This window comes from Bactrocera neohumeralis, chromosome 6 (genome assembly GCF_024586455.1).
Source record: "Bactrocera neohumeralis isolate Rockhampton chromosome 6, APGP_CSIRO_Bneo_wtdbg2-racon-allhic-juicebox.fasta_v2, whole genome shotgun sequence".
In the NCBI taxonomy this organism is placed as follows: domain Eukaryota; kingdom Metazoa; phylum Arthropoda; class Insecta; order Diptera; family Tephritidae; genus Bactrocera; species Bactrocera neohumeralis.
The window spans coordinates 9,345,195-9,354,788 of record NC_065923.1 but is presented as its reverse complement, the minus strand read 5'-3'; positions in this window follow the sequence as shown (position 1 = coordinate 9,354,788).

Genomic DNA, 9,594 nt, shown 5'->3' with positions numbered 1-9,594 from the left:
GTGCAACACGTGAATGAACCAAATACAAGTGTCTTAATTAAATGTGTGTTAAGCAACCCACAAGCGCCAGGCATATTTTAGGGAAACCATTGTCTTCCAGATTTGTATTCAATTCTCATACTTTCTTAATTGAAAATCAAATAGACAAAACTGGAATCATAATCAAGTTTAACAAATCGAAATGTACCAAGCAGTATGCCCAAAAGAGGAAAGACGGTAGGCTTCTTGCGGTTCAGTCTTATATGTGCAAAGGAGAGTGATAAAAGTTGTAAGATATTCCCAAAATCAGTCAATATCTATTTTGCCCAAATATTTGCGAACTGTAATGTGCTCAGGATGGAGGATGGAGCCATGTATAGAAGTTCACGCAAGCGAGAAAAGTTCTCTGAACGCCATTCGCTTGTGAGTGGCCAGAAACGATTATTTTACATTTGACTCAAGCAGCTCACGACTTCCGGTCTTAGATCAAGTATCCGCTGCGTAGCCAAAAAACATCCGTTTGAAGGCGAAGCATTCACTCCTCAGGGTTGTGCGCTGGGTTGCGACCCACCACAAAAAATACCCTGCTAAATAAAAAGACCCAACAGCCTTGCCCCTCTTTTGATACGGCAACAATATCGCGTAATTTAACGCAGAATAACTCTTGCCAACTGGTGCTAGTTCGGACTGAGTACGCAATTGAGAGCTAAATTACTCTCACGCCGAAAAAGACAAAATTCCACAAGTCACTCATTACTCCGGTCCTGCTATATGGTGCAGAGGCATGGGCGATGAGAACAGCTGATGAGTCGGCATTATGAGATTTCGAGAGAAAGGTTCTGCGGTAGATTTATGGTCCTCTGCGCATTGGCAACGCCGAACACCGGTGTGGATGGAGCTATGAGCTGTCCGATATATACGACGACATTGACATAGTTCATCGCATTAAGAGACAGCGGCTAGGTCATATCGTCCGAATGGACGAAAATAATCCAGCTCTGAAAGTGTTCGACGCAGTACCCGCCGGAGGAAGCAGAGGAAGAGGAAAACCTTCACTTCGTTGGAGAGATTTGGTGGAGAAGAATCTGGTTGCACTTGGTATCTCAAATTGGCGCCAAATTGTTAAAAGAAGAAACGGCTGGCGCGCTCTTGTTAACTCGACTAAAATTGCGTAAGCGGTGTCTACGCCAGTAAAGAAGAAGAAGAATAATTGAGGTGGAGAAATCAAAGGATGCCTTAATAATTTCTGTGATGAAATGAAAATAATAGTCATCTAAATTTTGCCTGAGTCTAACCATGTGTTTGAGGACTAAAGTTTTGTTTCACTTTTCACATATTTAGTTTCACCGCTGAATGCGAAAACACAATCTAACGATATTACCAACTACTTACTCTTTGAAAGTAATTACGTAGACACGCATATACATATCTCGTTGGCATAAGCGAGACCACGGAGTATGCTTATCTTTCATACGTCCACTCATAGAGAGCACCGACAGTTAAAAAGAGCAAAATGCGCAACAGATCCGTGGTCCGTGGTCCGTCCACTCGTGTGGCCATTAATTAATTTACAGCTTTTTAACTCATTACCGGATCACCTGCAGGGTGGCAGCTGCCAGCAGGTGGCCGGGCATGCTAATGATGTGCCAAGCATTTGGGTAGCTAGTGGTTAGTGGCTGATGGCTGCAGCTCATTGATGTCTGAATATCCAATGAGATTCCGTTGGCTGCGCCCGGTATTGCTGTGGGAATGCTGGAATCCGAGCTGCAAGCTGCTGCAACGGTAAATGGAGTCGTGCGTTCAAGGCAACTCGTTAGCAGTTGTTGTAATTATGTAATTAGTGGAATTGTAGATAGACTTACTAACAACCAGTTCAATATTACTGCTTTTAAATGCTATAAAATTGAACACGCACAATTCCAATTATTGGCAGGGACTTAGAAAGAGAATTTTCACTGCGGACCAGCAAACACAAAAGTGGTATTTTTCCCCATTTTCATTTTTGGTAAGCTATTTCATAATTGTACGCCGTTGTTGAAGACGCTTAGGCGAAATAAACAGTCTTAATCTTTTTTGTTGCCATGCAGAAGCTTACAGCAACTATTGCTCGTGTTCGACTCTACAAAAGCAAATTAGAACAATGGCAAAACTGAGAGAGCGAGTATAAATGTAATTGAAAATTAAATTACGTGTATAAATAACTTGCACTTAACTAAATTCAACTCAACCAAAAACCTAATATTGGCTAAGTGGGCTCGCTACAATTTAAACTCAAACTTTACGGCAACAAGCAAACGCTGTGAACACACACACACACTTACGCGCAGAGTCATACGCCGGTACATGTCTGTATGTGAGCGTTGATAGCATGAGCGCTGAGAGCTTCCGCGCCGCCACCGAATATCAGCCTATCCTTCATCTCATTCGCAGAGAATGTTTGCCCATATTTTGTGGAGTAACCTAATCGCCCGTACATACAAGCGAACAAACATCGGGCAAAGGAGCGCAGTGAGCGGTCAGAAAAAGCCACTCAAAAGGCCGGCGAAAGTTTTTGCTGTCTGCGCGAGCGTTAGCGCGAGCGAGCGATTAAAGCCGCGCGCAGCAGAGCAACCGCTTTCCCGCTGTTTTATTGTTGTACTCAGCAGAATCGTTGAATACATTTAGCGGCACACAAATGCACACAACGTGCGCGCGTGTGCATGTGTTTGTAAATTTTTAAGTCGGCCCACGCTGTTTCACCGGCCGCAGGGAGCACTTGACAAACTTGGCTATAAATCAAAATCGATATTCTAACAACTTTGGCAAATTACAAAACTTTATTCATTTCAAACACATCTCTAAGGCTTTGTTTTTGTTTTTTATGCGCTCTAACAACAAATATAAATAGCCGATGGGGCTGTGTACATGTGTATGAACGGTACATTAACCCTACTCACATACACACACATACACGCACATACATATCCTATCGATAACGGTTATTTGGCACAATGCGCCGATGAAGCGCGAGGCTTAGCAGTGTTGGCGGCTACTCCGCGGTCCCGAACCAGCTACAGGTTGGCTGTAATAATTCAAGCAGCAAGTGTGTACTCGTAGGAAAGGAGATAAAGTACCGCGGCATGAGTTTACTGGCCGCGAAATAAGGGTTGTGTGTTAACTTGATAAGTCTTGCAATTATCCGATTGTGGAGATGCACAATTTACTTCCTCAAAATAGTTCAATGAAATTGAATAGATAGATTTAAAGTTATAAACAATTATCGTAGCTATAATGTCATTCTCACGTCCATTATTTATAGCATAAAAGGGTATCAATTTTGAGATTCCCTACGTTTTAAAGAAAAAAACACAAAAATTTCAAATTTAATGTGAAATGTTTATTATCGTTCAATAGAACATTCTTTGGCATTTATTTTTGGAAGATTATCTCTTTCAAACATTGGCCGCTGCTACGTCTTAGATGGTCCATCTGTTGAGTCTAATTTTCGACTACTCGTTCGAGCATTTCGAGCGAATGACCTGCGTAATGTTTTGCTACAAGGCTTGAATGGATGCAGGATTGTCCACATCGATTTTAAACTTTATATATCCCTACAGGAAAAGGTCTAACCGTGTGATATCACACAATCTTGGTGCTAAATCGAACGGCCCACAACGTGAAATTTTCTCAATTTATCTATTGATTGATGCGATGTGTGGAAAGTGGCGTCATCATGTTGAAACCCAATGGCGCCGAGATCACGAGCTTGACTTTCAGGCATCAAATAGTCGGTTATCATGGCGCGATAGCGGTCACCATTGACGGTTATCTTCTCATCGGCATCATTTTTGAAGAAATATGGACCGATGATGCCCCCGGCAAACAAACCACCCAAAATGTTGTTTTTTCTTTATAAAATGGCAGATTTTGAGTCTCTTCAGGTTGCTCTTCTTCTCAAATATGCCAATTTTGCTTGTTTACATACCCATTGAGCCAAAAATGGGCCTGATAGCTGAACAAAATTTGGCTCGGAAATGTCAGATCTTCCTGAAACTTTTCAAGAACCCATAGGGCGAAGCGATATCACTTGGGAAAGTCGAGCACCTTCAATTCTTGGCCAAGCTGTATTTTATACGCCTTCAATTTAAGATCTCGTCGTAAAATGTCGTTCCATGCGTCAGTCCGGGAAGCTGCGAACTGCGCCGAATTGACTCTTCACGGCCTTCGTGTACACTCTCAGCTACGGCTGCTATATGTATTTTCTTCACCGCGTGTTAGACGTGGCCTATTCAGTCTAATATTATACAATAATGAATGCTGGGTCTCAAGATGGGTGATGGAGTTACGAGTAATATGCTCAGTAGGCCGATTATGTTGACCATAAGTTGAGCGAAGTGCACGAAACACATTTTTACAGAACTTTAAAGTTGAACGATTTTTAAACTTTGTTCAGGCGTAAGTCTTTCCATGATGTAATGCCAAACAATACTGAAGAAAACTAACATAACAGCTTGACACGACTCACCTGTAATCTGTCAAAAAAGGGCTACTGAAAAAGTACCACTACTTGAATCTCCCAATACTTCGCGTATATACAAACAGACCCACCCAGTTTGTCACACTGTTCAGGACACAATGATAGGCAAACCTAAAATTAGGAGCTCTTGAGTTTAAAATCAAAAACGCTGCTTTGAAACTAAGTTTTAGCAGTCCACTTTCAGGAACACCCTTTAGATTCCAATGTGTCTACTACCGTTTACCGTAGTTCCCATTAATGCAATATAAGTAATTTCCGGCTCAAAAGTACTCGTTGACCAAAACTACCCACATTTAATGCACTTCTATTATAGTGTCTTATTAAAAACGCGCTGACGGGCATGTCTAATCAACCTACAAGTTGAAGGCAATTTTTGACATGCACTTCATTGGCATTTCCGTCGTGATATTTTCTGCATTTCCGGTATTTCAATCCGAATAAAGGGTGTTTAATAAAATATTGTATTAAAAGTAATTTGCTGATAAGAAAAACTTTTGAAAACCTAAGGTTTCTAAAAAACTTTGGGGAAGTGATTCATACCTTACCTTAAACCTTCTGTAAAAAACTTGCAAATCTCTTATACAGCTAAATTCTTTTTACTGAATACAAACTTAATTTCACGGCACCCTGTGCTAGTTGCTCACCTTCTCTCCCTTGCTACCCTGCCTTCGCGGTAGAAAAAAGTGAAAGGTGATACCGACGCTCGAGAAGCCATTTCCGCAATTAACGGTTGCAAATGCGTTGTGGCATGCTACTATGCGGTAAGCGAACATTGCCGCGGGGAGCGAGTGAGACCATGACCACACTAATCCAGTTCAATAGACTCGAAGATGACTTGTGTTGCTGCGGATTAAAGGACAATAATTGCTGTTGTGCGGTTTGTGTGGGTGAAATTAATGCACAGCGAATATAAATTTATATGCCACACGCCGCTGCACACGTAACCTTCTCAAGCTCAGTTTGCCCCAGAAAACTCAATTTGTGGCAGACACTCAAACATACATACAATGAGGGTCCTCTTTGCCACGCACCGCCACAGCTGCTCCGACTGTCGATAAGAAGTTAATCAGCGACATTTAACACTTCATTAATGCGCGGGAAGGACGTTGCCACCTTTTGTTTTATTGTGCAACATTCGCTCGGTCTAGACACTTTAATGGTCGCAGCAGAAGTTGCGGATGAGATGCACGAAATAACGGTGAAATAATATTGATCGTGCAACTAATGGAGTTAGAAGGAGCTGACATCTAGCTACAGTTCGAAATGTGTGTGTGTATGTGTGTGTGTCTATGTAACGCGCAACTGAATTTCAAATATTTTCAGAAAATTAAACAAAAAACTGCTTTGCCGCCTCACTTTTACTTGTTGCGTGCATTTCGCACAAAACGATGGCGAAGACAGGCTCCAATGGCAACATTTAAGTAATGAAGTTAGGTCGCTCAGCGAGTTGCAAGTGGAAAGTGTGCAAATTACTGGAAATGGAAAAATCAGCGAAGTAATTGACGGAAGGATAGTTTGCTGGAAACACGAGTACGTAAAATTAGCGAGAAATTCATTCATTTCCCCATTAGCAGCACTCAACGTTGAGTAGTTGCCACAGTGGTGATTTTACTTGGCCACTTTCTTTGATTCACTTTTCATTCCCTTTTCCGTTAGTTGGCAGTGAAGAGAAGAAGGCCATTAGAATCATGTTCTAATAATATAGAATTAATTAAAAATTTGGGTCGGTTGAATAGTATATGTGAATTATGAGAAAAAATACCCGAAAATTGTAAGAAAATGCAAAATATTTAATTATTCATCATTATTCATTTTGACGCCTGCCGCCTTCAAAGTAATCCCCACCAGTTGTAATACAGTTATGCCAACGATTTTTCTAGTCTTCAAAACACTTTTCATAAGCCCTTGGATGACCTTTAGCTTCTTCAGCGAATATGGTTTTATCTCTTCGATCGACTGGCAACGGGTTCGACGGAGCAGAAATTTCAGTTTGGGTAACAAGAACATCGTAAAAAATCCTTGAATTGTTCTACTATTCCGGCCGTTTTCGAAGAATGTTCAAACACAAACGTCTCATTACGGCCAAATAGAATTCCTTATTGACCGTATGTTCCACCAGACAAATTCGTGATGGACCAAACCACGAATATCGAAGAAAAGCGAAGAGCATCACCTTGATTTTTGAGCGGCTTTTGAGTGGTTTTTTCGGATTCGGCTCGTTTTTCCCTTCCGTTCCAATGATAATTGACTTCTTTACATTTATAAATCCATGTCTTTTCGGTAGTTATAATGCTCTTCATTAATGTTGGATCGGAACTTTTAATTTAATAATTCATCTTTACGAGTTTTAGAGAGAGAGGTTCTGCGGAAGATTTATGGTCCTTTGCGCGTTGGCCACGGCGAATACCGAATGCACGAAAACACTCCAGCTCTGAAAGTTTTCGACGCAGTACCCGCCGGGGAAGCAGAGGAAAAGGAAGCCCTCTACTCCGTTGGAAAGACCATGTGGAAAAGAACCCAACCAATAAAAATAAATTACAGAATAATGTCTGTAGAATATGTGAAAACATCACTTAGGCATCCAATTGAGTTAGAGGTTACACGAGTACTACTTAGGAATATTTTATTCTCATATTTTGTTCAGAAAATTTGAAGATTGAGCGTTATTTTTTCCGAGCGGTGGAGAAAAAAGGTTCCAGGAATTTTCCAACTAGAGTGCAAAGTTCACGCATTGCTATTGACCTTAGCTTTTATCCAGTCATGATCTTATACATATGTAACTATTTGCGAATACTACTTAGGTGTAGTTATGTTATGGGATTGATGTGATTGAGCGCTACATTCTTCTCTTGGAGGCACTAATAAATCACATAGATTTGTACACGAGAAAAGACCTTGTTAATGCATGAATTTCGAAAATCCAATACACGCTTTGAGGCTAGTAAAATCCCAATGGCAAATTCAAAACTTTTTGTCTTGCATGCTTCTGAGCATGACAAGTGTGTATGTATGTGCGGTGCTGAACTGAATGCGACACTGCAATGAAAGCGTAAAGCTAAGTGATGAATTTGCCGGCAATTTAGACTTTTCTTGGGCTAACTGGCCTTCCTATTGACTCCGACTCGGACGACTCGGCTCAACGGAAATAAATACACAACTGCGTCGAGTGCCTGCTAAACTCTGCGCTTACGAGGGTGAGTCGAAAAGTCGTTCAATATAAAAGTGGTAATAGTGCTCATAAAATAAATATTGTGTTTATATTTAGAGAGAGAGTGATAAGAGACAACCGTTACTCAGAATAATAACGCTGCTAACGGTAATAGTTAAACTACAAGTTAATCGAACCTTTTGTAGGTTTAAGAAATTTTTGTAGAATATTGGGATTGGTCTTTAATAAACCTATGGGCCAAAAATAGTAAGACTTTGTTCATAATTTTAAAATTCTTAATTTTTTCTTCAAAATCTCTGTTTTTTTCCTCAAAGTAATTTCCCTTGGTAACAATATACTCGTGCCAACGCTTTTTCCAAACCTCGAAACAGTTGTTAAAGTCAATTTAATGTCTTCAACGGTTTCTCCGGAGCGGTCGTTTGAGTTTGTTGAATGACCAGAAGTCATGCGGAGCTATTTCAGGTGAATACGGTAGTTTGGTTGTAAGTTTGGCGAAAAACTCACAAAGAATCAACGAAGGATGCGACGGAGCTGTATCCTGCTGCAAAAATCAAGCCTCTTTTTACGAATAGCTTCACATAGTTTTGATGTGGTTTTTTCGGCTTCGGCTTACCTTTTGTCACGTTATTTGGCCGATTGATCGTTTGCTTCTGGGTCGCAAGCATTGATCTAAGACTCATCGAGGATAACAATACGTTTTACGACATCCGCATGACGTCGGAAAGCATGGTTTCACAGTCGTTAACACGACGCTGCTTTTCGAAAAATTTAGGGATTTTGGAACCAATCGTGCTTTCACTTTTCTTAGGCTCAAATTAGCTTTCAAAATGGTTTTTACTGATCCTTCCGATATTCCAACGAAGCCAGTAAGATCTCTGACTGTTAATTGTCGATCCGCAAACACCAATTTCTTTATTTTATTGACGTGTTGCTTATCAGTTGATGTTGATGGCCGTCCTGGACGTGGTTTTTCGCCAAGGTGTTCTTGGCCCTCTTGGAATAACCAAGTACCAATAAATAATACTTGCTCTCGACATGTGAGATATTTTAAGGAAATTCTTAAAGCGTATCTGCCTCGTATTTGACAGCAAGCTTTTTAGAAATGGCTAAATGTTTTAATAGATCTATAAGTCTTGTCTACAACCTTAATTTTGGTCACTTTTCTACGACTGAGCTCTGATTTCTGAATTTACTAGAGGACTATTTTTTGCATTAACTGTTCTTTTCGACCCTCCCTGTAGTTCACACATAAGCACAAGCAACGTTAACACTAGCTTGACGACATTCTTCCTGGCAGAGGCGAACTGGACGACTCATGTGCTTGACCCTTGTCAAATAAACACCAGACGAGCAGAAGTTAAGACACAATTAGGGTCCCTGCAGTGGTTTCCAAGTGAGAAAGGCAACGTGCTTATTCAAGTAATAAGGTTTGCTAATCTAATAAGCAATTGGGCAGTCAGCCGACACAGACACAGACACAAACACACACATACATATTTACAACAAGCAAAGGCTCCGCTCAGTTTTGGGTCAATTTTGTCACTTTGTTGCTGTTTACCTTGTAGTTATTGTTGTTGCAGCACAGAGTGATTTATTCAATTTTCTTTTTTGACTGCCTAAAACAATAGAAAATATTTACACTCTGCATTGCAGCAGCTGGGAACCCCTTTTTTCTTGGCTTTCACACGGCTTTTGTTCTTCTTATCTAATTATGCTACTGACGAGGGGGGCGAAAGCATTTTTGTTTTGTCTACAACAACGCCGGTCGGTCAGGTCAGTGAGCACAATGTGTGCACTAAATTTGGAAGCATTTTGTTCGGGCGTGTGTGTGTGTATGTGCACTCACATTGTATGCATATTTTTCTCATTTTCTCGCTTGGTGTGCTGTGTGTGGTAAACATAAGTGCCCTGGTGAATGTGAAGATGTGTC